Raw genomic sequence first — 12,591 nt, 5'->3', positions numbered from 1 at the left:
GTAGAACGCCCCCCTCGAAGACTTAGAACGCCCCCCTCGAAGACTTAGAACGGCCCCCTCGAAGACATAGAACGCCCCCCTCGAAGACTTAGATCGCCCCCTCGAAGACGTAGAAAGCCCCGCTCGAAGACTTAGAACGCCCCGTCTAAGACTTAGAACGCCCCCCTCGAAGACTTAGAATCCTTTCCAAGACTTAGAACGCCCCTCTCGAAGACATAGAATCCCTTCGAAGACTTACAATGTCTCCTCCCCCCTCCAAGACTTAGAACGCCCCCTCTGAAGACTTAGAACGCCCCCCGAAGTCTTAGAACGGCCCCTCGAAGACTTAGAACGCCCCCTCGAAAACTTAGAACGCCCCCCTCGAAGAGTTAGAACGACCCCTAGAAGACTTAGAACGCCCCCTCGAAGTCTTGGAATGTCCCCTTCCCCCCCAAGAAGACTTAGAACGCCCCCTCGAAGACTTAGAACGCCCCCACGAAGACTTAGAACGCCCTCCTCGAAGACTTAGAACGCGCCGTCGAAGACTTAGAACGCCCACTCGAAGACTTGGAACGCACCCTTCGAAGACTTAGAACGCCCCCTCGAAGACTTAGAATCCTTTCCAAGACTGAGAACGCCCCCTCGAACATTTAGAATGCCTCCTCGAAGACTTCGAATTCCCTTCTCGAAGACTTAGAACGCCCTCCTCGAAGACGTAGAACGCCCCCCTCGAAGACTCAGAACGCCCTCCTCGAAGACTTAGAATCCTTTGCAAGACTTAGAACGCCCCCTCGAACATTTAGAATGCCCCCTCGAAGACATAGAATTCCCTTCTCGAAGACTTAGAACGCCCTCCCCGAAGACGTAGAACGCCCCCACTCGAAGACTTAGAACGCCCCCCTCGAAGGCTTAGAACAGCCCCCTCGAAGACATAGAACGCCCCCCTCGAAGACTTAGATCGCCCCCTCGAAGACTAAGAACGCCCCGCTCGAAGACTTAGAACGCCCACTCGAAGACTTGGAACGCAACCTTCGAAGACTTAGAACGCCCCCTCGAAGACTTAGAATCCTTTCCAAGACTGAGAACGCCCCCTCGAACATTTAGAATGTCCCCTCGAAAACTTCGAATTCCCTTCTCGAAGACTTAGAACGCCCTCCTCGAAGACGTAGAACGCCCCCCTCGAAGACTCAGAACGCCCTCCTCGAAGACTTAGAATCCTTTGCAAGGCTTAGAACGCCCCCTCGAACATTTAGAATGCCCCCTCGAAGACATAGAATTCCCTTCTCGAAGACTTAGAACGCCCTCCCCGAAGACGTAGAACGCCCCCACTCGAAGACTTAGAACGCCCCCCTCGAAGACTTAGAACAGCCCCCTCGAAGACATAGAACGCCCCCCTCGAAGACTTAGATCGCCCCCTCGAAGACTAAGAACGCCCCGCTCGAAGACTTAGAACGCCCACTCGAAGACTTGGAACGCAACCTTCGAAGACTTAGAACGCCCCCTCGAAGACTTAGAATCCTTTCCAAGACTGAGAACGCCCCCTCGAACATTTAGAATGTCCCCTCGAAAACTTCGAATTTCCTTCTCGAAGACTTAGAACGCCCTCCTCCAAGACGTAGAACGCCCCCCCTCGAAGACATAGAACGGCCTCCTCGAAGACATAGAACGCCCCCCTCGAAGACTTAGAACGCTCCCCTTCAAGACTTGGAACGCCTCCCCCGAAAACTTAGAACGCCCCCCCGAAGACTTAGAACGCCTTCCTCGAAGACGTAGAACGCCCCCCTCGAAGACTTAGAACGCCCCCCTCGAAGACTTAGAACGGCCCCCTCGAAGACATAGAACGCCCCCCTCGAAGACTTAGATCGCCCCCTCGAAGACGTAGAAAGCCCCGCTCGAAGACTTAGAACGCCCCGTCTAAGACTTAGAACGCCCCCCTCGAAGACTTAGAATCCTTTCCAAGACTTAGAACGCCCCTCTCGAAGACATAGAATGCCCCCCTCGAAGACATAGAACGCCCCCCTCGAAGACTTAGATCGCCCCTTCCAAGACTTAGAACGCCCCGCTCGAAGACTTAGAACGCCCCTTTCGAAGATTTAGAACGCCCCTTCGAAGACTTAGAATACCCAGTCGAAGATTCAGAATGCCCCCTCGAAGACTTAGAATCCCTTCGAAGACTTAGAATGTCCCCTCGCCCCTCGAAGACTTAGAATGCCCACTCGAAGACTTAGAATGCCCCCCTCGAAGATTTAGAATGCCCCCTCGAAGACTTAGAATGCCCCCTCGAAAATTTAGAACGCCCCCTCGAAAATTTAGAATGCCCCCTCGAAGACTTAGAATTCCCTTCTCGAAGACTTTGAATGCCCTCCTCGAAGACTTAGAACGCTCCCCTCCAAGACTTAGAACGCCCCCCTCGAAGACTTAGAACGGCACCCTCGAAGACATAGAACGCCCCCCTCGAAGACTTAGATCGCCCCCTCGAAGACGTAGAACGCCCCGCTCGAAGACTTAGAACGCCCCCTCTAAGACTTAAAACGCCCCCTTCGAAGACATAGAACGCCCCCGCGAAGACTTAGAACGCCCCCCTCGAAGACTTTGATCGCCCCCTCGAAGAATTAGAATGCCCCCTCGAAGACTTAGAATCCCTTCGAAGACTTACAATGTCTCCTCCCCCCTCCAAGACTTAGAACGCCCCCTCTGAAGACTTAGAACGCCCCCCGAAGTCTTAGAATGCCACCCTCCAAGATTTAGAACGACCCTCTCGAAGATTTAGATCGCCCCCTCGAAGACTTAGAATCCTTTCCAAGACTTAGAACGCCCCCTCGAACATTTAGAATGCCCCCTCGAAGACTTCGAATTCCCTTCTCGAAGACTTAGAACGCAATCCTCGAAGACGTAGAACGCCCCCACTCGAAGACTTAGAACGCCCCCCTCGAAGACTTAGAACGCCCCCCTCGAAGACTTAGAACGCCCCCTTCGAAGACTTAGATCGCCCCCTCGAAGACTTAGAACGCCCCGCTCGAAGACTTAGAACGCCCCCTCGAAGACTTAGAACGCCCTCTTCGAAGACTTAGAACGCCCCCGCGGAAACTTAGAACGCCCACCTCGAAGACTTAGCACGCCCCCTCGAAGACTTAGGACGCCCCCCTCGGAGACTTATGACGCCCCCCTCGAAGACTTAAAACGCCCCCTCGAAGACTTTGATCGCACCCTCGAAGACTTAGAATGCCCCCTCGAAAACTTAGAATCCCTTCGAAGACTTAGAATGTCCCCTCGCCCCTCGAAGACTTAGAATGCCCCCTCGAAGACTAACAACGCCCCCTCTTAGACTTAGAACGGCCCCTCGAAGACTTAGAACGCCCCCTCGAAAACTTAGAACGCCCCCCTCGAAGAGTTAGAACGACCCCTAGAAGACTTAGAACGCCCCCTCGAAGTCTTAGAATGTCCCCTTCCCCCCCAAGAAGACTTAGAACGCCCCCTCGAAGACTTAGAACGCCCCCACGAAGACTTAGAACGCCCTCCTCGAAGACTTAGAACGCGCACTCGAAGACTTAGTATCCTTTCCAAGACTTAGAACGCCCCCTCGAACATTTAGAATGCCCCCTCGAAGACTTCGAATTCCCTTCTCGAAGACTCAGAACGCCCTCCTCGAAGATGTAGAACGCCCCCCTCGAAGACTTAGAACGCCCCCCTCGAAGACTTAGAATCCTTTCCAAGACTTAGAAGGCCCCTCTCGAAGACATAGAACGCCCCCCTCGAAGACATAGAACGCCCCCCTCGAAGACTTAGAACGGCCCCCTCGAACACATAGAACGCCCCCCTCGAAGACTTAGATCGCCCCCTCGAAGACTTAGAACGCCCCGCTCGAAGACTTAGAACGCCCCCTCGAAGACTTAGAACGCCCTCTTCGAAGACTTAGAACGCCCCCGCGGAAACTTAGAACGCCACCCTCGAAGACTTAGCACGCCCCTTCGAAGACTTAGAATGTCCCCTCGCCCCTCGAAGACTTAGAATGCCCCCTTGAAGTCTAACAACGCCCCCTCTTAGACTTAGAACGGCCCCTCGAAGACTTAGAACGCCCCCTCGAAAACTTAGAACGCACCCCTCGAAGAGTTAGAACGACCCCTAGAAGATTTAGAAAGCCCCCTCGAAGTCTTAGAATGTCCCCTTCCCCCAAGAAGACTTAGAACGCCCCCTCGAAGACTTAGAACGCCCCCACGAAGACTTAGAACGCCCCCCTCGAAGACTTAGAACGCGCCCTCGAAGACTTGGAACGCCCTCTTCGAAGACTTAGAACGCCCCGTCGAAGACTTAGAATACCCAGTCGAAGATTCAGAATGCCCCCTTGAAGACATAGAATTCCCTTCTCGAAGACTTAGAACGCCCTCCTCGAGGACGTAGAACGCCCCCACTCGAAGACTTAGAACGCCCCCCCTCGAAGACTTAGAACGTTCCCCTCGAAGACATAGAACGCCCCCCTCGAAGACTTAGATCGCCCCCTCGAAGACTTAGAACGCCCCGCTCGAAGACTTAGAACGCCCCGTTCGAAGACTTAGAACGCCCCTCTCGAAGACATAGAATGCCCCCCTCGAAGACATAGAACGTCCCCTCGAAGACTTAGATCGCCCCTTCGAAGACTTAGAACGCCCTCCTCGAGGACGTAGAACGCCCCCACTCGAAGACTTAGAACGCCCCCCTCGAAGACTTAGAACGGCCCCCTCGAAGAAATAGAACGCCCCCCTCGAAGACTTAGATCGCCCCATCGAAGACGTAGAAAGCCCCGCTCGAAGACTTAGAACGCCCCGTCTAAGACTTAGAACGCCCCTCTCGAAGACATAGAATGCCCCCCTCGAAGACATAGAACGTCCCCTCGAAGACTTAGATCGCCCCTTCGAAGACTTAGAACGCCCCGCTCGAAGACTTAGAACGCCCCCTCGAAGACTTGGAACGCCCCTTTCGAAGATTTAGAACGCCCCGTCGAAGACTTAGAATACCCAGTCGAAGATTCAGAATGCCCCCTCGAAGACTTAGAATCCCTTCGAAGACTTAGAATGTCCCCTCGCCCCTCGAAGACTTAGAATGCCCACTCGAAGACTTAGAATGCCCCCCTCGAAGATTTAGAATGCCCCCTCGAAGACTTAGAATGCCCCCTCGAAAATTTAGAACGCCCGCTCGAAAATTTAGAATGCCCCCTCGAAGACTTAGAATTCCCTTCTCGAAGACATTGAATGCCCTCCTCGAAGACTTAGAACGCTCCCCTCCAAGACTTAGAACGCCCCCCTCGAAGACTTAGAACGGCACCCTCGAAGACATAGAACGCCCCCCTCGAAGACTTAGATCGCCCCCTCGAAGACGTAGAACGCCCCGCTCGAAGACTTAGAACGCCCCCTCTAAGACTTAAAACGCCCCCTTCGAAGACTTAGAACGCCCCCGCGAAGACTTAGAACGCCCCCCTCGAAGACTTTGATCGCACCCTCGAAGAATTAGAATGCCCCCTAGAAGACTTAGAATCCCTTCGAAGACTTACAATGTCTCCTCCCCCCTCCAAGACTTAGAACGCCCCCTCCGAAGACTTAGAACGCCCCCCGAAGTCTTAGAATGCCACCCTCCAAGATTTAGAACGACCCTCTCGAAGACTTAGATCGCCCCCTCGAAGACTTAGAATCCTTTCCAAGACTTAGAACGCCCCCTCGAACATTTAGAATGCCCCCTCGAAGACTTCGAATTCCCTTCTCGAAGACTTAGAACGCAATCCTCGAAGACGTAGAACGCCCCCACTCGAAGACTTAGAACGCCCCCCTCGAAGACTTAGAACGCCCCCTCGAAGACTTAGAACGCCCCCTCGAAGACTTAGAACGTCCCCTCGAAGACTTAGAACGCCCCCCTCGAAGACTTAAAACGCCCCCTCGAAGACTTTGATCGCACCCTCGAAGACTTAGAATGCCCCCTCGAAAACTTAGAATCCCTTCGAAGACTTAGAATGTCCCCTCGCCCCTCGAAGACTTAGAATGCCCCCTCGAAGACTAACAACGCCCCCTCTTAGACTTAGAACGGCCCCTCGAAGACTTAGAACGCCCCCTCGAAAACTTAGAACGCCCCCCTCGAAGAGTTAGAACGACCCCTAGAAGACTTAGAACGCCCCCTCGAAGTCTTAGAATGTCCCCTTCCCCCCCAAGAAGACTTAGAACGCCCCCTCGAAGACTTAGAACGCCCCCACGAAGACTTAGAACGCCCTCCTCGAAGACTTAGAACGCGCACTCGAAGACTTAGTATCCTTTCCAAGACTTAGAACGCCCCCTCGAACATTTAGAATGCCCCCTCGAAGACTTCGAATTCCCTTCTCGAAGACTCAGAACGCCCTCCTCGAAGATGTAGAACGCCCCCCTCGAAGACTTAGAACGCCCCCCTCGAAGACTTAGAATCCTTTCCAAGACTTAGAAGGCCCCTCTCGAAGACATAGAACGCCCCCCTCGAAGACATAGAACGCCCCCCTCGAAGACTTAGAACGGCCCCCTCGAACACATAGAACGCCCCCCTCGAAGACTTAGATCGCCCCCTCGAAGACTTAGAACGCCCCGCTCGAAGACTTAGAACGCCCCCTCGAAGACTTAGAACGCCCTCTTCGAAGACTTAGAACGCCCCCGCGGAAACTTAGAACGCCACCCTCGAAGACTTAGCACGCCCCTTCGAAGACTTAGAATGTCCCCTCGCCCCTCGAAGACTTAGAATGCCCCCTTGAAGTCTAACAACGCCCCCTCTTAGACTTAGAACGGCCCCTCGAAGACTTAGAACGCCCCCTCGAAAACTTAGAACGCACCCCTCGAAGAGTTAGAACGACCCCTAGAAGATTTAGAAAGCCCCCTCGAAGTCTTAGAATGTCCCCTTCCCCCAAGAAGACTTAGAACGCCCCCTCGAAGACTTAGAACGCCCCCACGAAGACTTAGAACGCCCCCCTCGAAGACTTAGAACGCGCCCTCGAAGACTTGGAACGCCCTCTTCGAAGACTTAGAACGCCCCGTCGAAGACTTAGAATACCCAGTCGAAGATTCAGAATGCCCCCTTGAAGACATAGAATTCCCTTCTCGAAGACTTAGAACGCCCTCCTCGAGGACGTAGAACGCCCCCACTCGAAGACTTAGAACGCCCCCCCTCGAAGACTTAGAACGTTCCCCTCGAAGACATAGAACGCCCCCCTCGAAGACTTAGATCGCCCCCTCGAAGACTTAGAACGCCCCGCTCGAAGACTTAGAACGCCCCGTTCGAAGACTTAGAACGCCCCTCTCGAAGACATAGAATGCCCCCCTCGAAGACATAGAACGTCCCCTCGAAGACTTAGATCGCCCCTTCGAAGACTTAGAACGCCCTCCTCGAGGACGTAGAACGCCCCCACTCGAAGACTTAGAACGCCCCCCTCGAAGACTTAGAACGGCCCCCTCGAAGAAATAGAACGCCCCCCTCGAAGACTTAGATCGCCCCATCGAAGACGTAGAAAGCCCCGCTCGAAGACTTAGAACGCCCCGTCTAAGACTTAGAACGCCCCTCTCGAAGACATAGAATGCCCCCCTCGAAGACATAGAACGTCCCCTCGAAGACTTAGATCGCCCCTTCGAAGACTTAGAACGCCCCGCTCGAAGACTTAGAACGCCCCCTCGAAGACTTGGAACGCCCCTTTCGAAGATTTAGAACGCCCCGTCGAAGACTTAGAATACCCAGTCGAAGATTCAGAATGCCCCCTCGAAGACTTAGAATCCCTTCGAAGACTTAGAATGTCCCCTCGCCCCTCGAAGACTTAGAATGCCCACTCGAAGACTTAGAATGCCCCCCTCGAAGATTTAGAATGCCCCCTCGAAGACTTAGAATGCCCCCTCGAAAATTTAGAACGCCCGCTCGAAAATTTAGAATGCCCCCTCGAAGACTTAGAATTCCCTTCTCGAAGACATTGAATGCCCTCCTCGAAGACTTAGAACGCTCCCCTCCAAGACTTAGAACGCCCCCCTCGAAGACTTAGAACGGCACCCTCGAAGACATAGAACGCCCCCCTCGAAGACTTAGATCGCCCCCTCGAAGACGTAGAACGCCCCGCTCGAAGACTTAGAACGCCCCCTCTAAGACTTAAAACGCCCCCTTCGAAGACTTAGAACGCCCCCGCGAAGACTTAGAACGCCCCCCTCGAAGACTTTGATCGCACCCTCGAAGAATTAGAATGCCCCCTAGAAGACTTAGAATCCCTTCGAAGACTTACAATGTCTCCTCCCCCCTCCAAGACTTAGAACGCCCCCTCCGAAGACTTAGAACGCCCCCCGAAGTCTTAGAATGCCACCCTCCAAGATTTAGAACGACCCTCTCGAAGACTTAGATCGCCCCCTCGAAGACTTAGAATCCTTTCCAAGACTTAGAACGCCCCCTCGAACATTTAGAATGCCCCCTCGAAGACTTCGAATTCCCTTCTCGAAGACTTAGAACGCAATCCTCGAAGACGTAGAACGCCCCCACTCGAAGACTTAGAACGCCCCCCTCGAAGACTTAGAACGCCCCCTCGAAGACTTAGAACGCCCCCTCGAAGACTTAGAACGTCCCCTCGAAGACTTAGAACGCCCCCCTCGAAGACTTAGAACGCCCCCCTCGAAGACTTAGAACGCCCCCCTCGAAGACTTAGATCGCCCCCTCGAAGACTTAGAACGCCCCGCTCGAAGACTTAGAACGCCCCCTCGAAGACTTAGAACGCTCTCTTCGAAGACTTAGAACGCCCCCGCGGAAACTTAGAACGCCCCCCTCGAAGACTTAGCACGCCCCCTCGAAGACTTAGGACGCCCCCCTCGGAGACTTAAAACGCCCCCCTCGAAGACATAAAACGCCCCCCTCGAAGACTTTGATCGCACCCTCGAAGACTTAGAATGCCCCCTCGAAAACTTAGAATCCCTTCGAAGACTTAGAATGTCCCCTCGCCCCTCGAAGACTTAGAATGCCCCCTCGAAGACTAACAACGCCCCCTCTTAGACTTAGAACGGCCCCTCGAAGACTTAGAACGCCCCCTCGAAAACTTAGAACGCCCCCCTGGAAGAGTTAGAACGACCCCTAGAAGACTTAGAACGCCCCCTCGAAGTCTTAGAATGTCCCCTTCCCCCCCAAGAAGACTTAGAACGCCCCCTCGAAGACTTAGAACGCCCCCACGAAGACTTAGAACGCCCTCCTCGAAGACTTAGAACGCGCCCTCGAAGACTTAGTATCCTTTCCAAGACTTAGAACGCCCCCTCGAACATTTAGAATGCCCCCTCGAAGACTTCGAATTCCCTTCTCGAAGACTCAGAACGCCCTCCTCGAAGACGTAGAACGCCCCCCCTCGAAGACTTAGAACGCCCCCCTCGAAGACTTAGAATCCTTTCCAAGACATAGAACGCCCCTCTCGAAGACATAGAACGCCCCCCTCGAACACATAGAACGCCCCCCTCGAAGACTTAGAACGGCCCCCTCGAACACATAGAACGCCCCCCTCGAAGACTTAGATCGCCCCCTCGAAGACTTAGAACGCCCCGCTCGAAGACTTAGAACGCCCCCTCGAAGACTTAGAACGCCCTCTTCGAAGACTTAGAACGCCCCCGCGGAAACTTAGAACGCCTCCCTCGAAGACTTAGCACGCCCCCTCGAAGACTTAGGACGTCCCCCTCGGAGACTTATGACGCCCCCCTCGAAGTCTAACAACGCCCCCTCTTAGACTTAGAACGGCCCCTCGAAGACTTAGAACGCCCCCTCGAAAACTTAGAACGCCCCCCTCGAAGAGTTAGAACGACCCCTAGAAGATTTAGAACGCCCCCTAGAAGATTTAGAACGCCCCCTCGAAGTCTTAGAATGTCCCCTTCCCCCCAAGAAGACTTAGAACGCCCCCTCGAAGACTTAGAACGCCCCCACGAAGACTTAGAACGCCCCCTCGAAGACTTAGAACGCGCCCTCGAAGACTTTGAACGCCCTCTTCGAAGACTTAGAACGCCCCGTCGAAGACTTAGAATACCCAGTCGAAGATTCAGAATGCCCCCTTGAAGACATAGAATTCCCTTCTCGAAGACTTAGAACGCCCTCCTCGAAGACGTAGAACGCCCCCACTCGAAGACTTAGAACGCCCCCCCTCGAAGACTTAGAACGACCCCCTCGAAGACATAGAACGCCCCCCTCGAAGACTTAGATCGCCCCCTCGAAGACTTAGAACGCCCCGCTCGAAGACTTAGAACGCCCCGCTCGAAGACTTAGAACGCCCACTCGAAGACTTGGAACGTACCCTTCGAAGACTTAGAACGCCCCCTCGAAGACTTAGAATCCTTTCCAAGACTTAGAACGCCCCTCTCGAAGACATAGAATGCCCCCCTCGAAGACATAGAACGCCCCCCTCGAAGACTTAGATCGCCCCTTCGAAGACTTAGAACGCCCCGCTCGAAGACTTAGAACGCCCCTTTCGAAGATTTAGAACGCCCCTTCGAAGACTTAGAATACCCAGTCGAAGATTCAGAATGCCCCCTCGAAGACTTAGAATCCCTTCGAAGACTTAGAATGTCCCCTCGCCCCTCGAAGACTTAGAATGCCCACTCGAAGACTTAGAATGCCCCCCTCGAAGATTTAGAATGCCCCCTCGAAGACTTAGAATGCCCCCTCGAAAATTTAGAACGCCCCCTCGAAAATTTAGAATGCCCCCTCGAAGACTTAGAATTCCCTTCTCGAAGACTTTGAATGCCCTCCTCGAAGACTTAGAACGCTCCCCTCCAAGACTTAGAACGCCCCCCTCGAAGACTTAGAACGGCACCCTCGAAGACATAGAACGCCCCCCTCGAAGACTTAGATCGCCCCCTCGAAGACGTAGAACGCCCCGCTCGAAGACTTAGAACGCCCCCTCTAAGACTTAAAACGCCCCCTTCGAAGACATAGAACGCCCCCGCGAAGACTTAGAACGCCCCCCTCGAAGACTTTGATCGCCCCCTCGAAGAATTAGAATGCCCCCTCGAAGACTTAGAATCCCTTCGAAGACTTACAATGTCTCCTCCCCCCTCCAAGACTTAGAACGCCCCCTCTGAAGACTTAGAACGCCCCCCGAAGTCTTAGAATGCCACCCTCCAAGATTTAGAACGACCCTCTCGAAGATTTAGATCGCCCCCTCGAAGACTTAGAATCCTTTCCAAGACTTAGAACGCCCCCTCGAACATTTAGAATGCCCCCTCGAAGACTTCGAATTCCCTTCTCGAAGACTTAGAACGCAATCCTCGAAGACGTAGAACGCCCCCACTCGAAGACTTAGAACGCCCCCCTCGAAGACTTAGAACGCCCCCCTCGAAGACTTAGAACGCCCCCTTCGAAGACTTAGATCGCCCCCTCGAAGACTTAGAACGCCCCGCTCGAAGACTTAGAACGCCCCCTCGAAGACTTAGAACGCCCTCTTCGAAGACTTAGAACGCCCCCGCGGAAACTTAGAACGCCCACCTCGAAGACTTAGCACGCCCCCTCGAAGACTTAGGACGCCCCCCTCGGAGACTTATGACGCCCTCCTCGAAGACTTAAAACGCCCCCTCGAAGACTTTGATCGCACCCTCGAAGACTTAGAATGCCCCCTCGAAAACTTAGAATCCCTTCGAAGACTTAGAATGTCCCCTCGCCCCTCGAAGACTTAGAATGCCCCCTCGAAGACTAACAACGCCCCCTCTTAGATTTAGAACGGCCCCTCGAAGACTTAGAACGCCCCCTCGAAAACTTAGAACGCCCCCCTCGAAGAGTTAGAACGACCCCTAGAAGACTTAGAACGCCCCCTCGAAGTCTTAGAATGTCCCCTTCCCCCCCAAGAAGACTTAGAACGCCCCCTCGAAGACTTAGAACGCCCCCACGAAGACTTAGAACGCCCTCCTCGAAGACTTAGAACGCGCCCTCGAAGACTTAGTATCCTTTCCAAGACTTAGAACGCCCCCTCGAACATTTAGAATGCCCCCTCGAAGACTTCGAATTCCCTTCTCGAAGACTCAGAACGCCCTCCTCGAAGATGTAGAACGCCCCCCTCGAAGACTTAGAACGCCCCCCTCGAAGACTTAGATCGCCCCCTCGAAGACTTAGAACGCCCCGCTCGAAGACTTAGAACGCCCCGCTCGAAGACTTAGAACGCCCACTCGAAGACTTGGAACGTACCCTTCGAAGACTTAGAACGCCCCCTCGAAGACTGAGAATCCTTTCCAAGACTTAGAACGCCCCTCTCGAAGACATAGAACGTCCCCTCGAAGACTTAGATCGCCCCTTCGAAGACTTAGAACGCCCCGCTCGAAGACTTAGAACGCCCCCTCGAAGACTTGGAACGCCCCTTTCGAAGATTTAGAACGCCCCGTCGAAGACTTAGAATACCCAGTCGAAGATTCAGAATGCCCCCTCGAAGACTTAGAATCCCTTCGAAGACTTAGAATGTCCCCTCGCCCCTCGAAGACTTAGAATGCCCACTCGAAGACTTAGAATGCCCCCCTCGAAGATTTAGAATGCCCCCTCGAAGACTTAGAATGCCCCCTCGAAAATTTAGAACGCCCCCTCGAAAATTTAGAATGCCCCCTCGAAGACTTAGAATTCCCTTCTCGAAGACATTGAATGCCCTCCTCGAAGACT

The sequence above is a fragment of the Stegodyphus dumicola genome, chromosome 10 (assembly GCF_044657685.1).
Source record: "Stegodyphus dumicola isolate Sdum_Otavi_A_Nest chromosome 10, ASM4465768v1".
Classification (NCBI taxonomy): domain Eukaryota; kingdom Metazoa; phylum Arthropoda; class Arachnida; order Araneae; family Eresidae; genus Stegodyphus; species Stegodyphus dumicola.
This window is presented reverse-complemented; position numbering follows the sequence as displayed.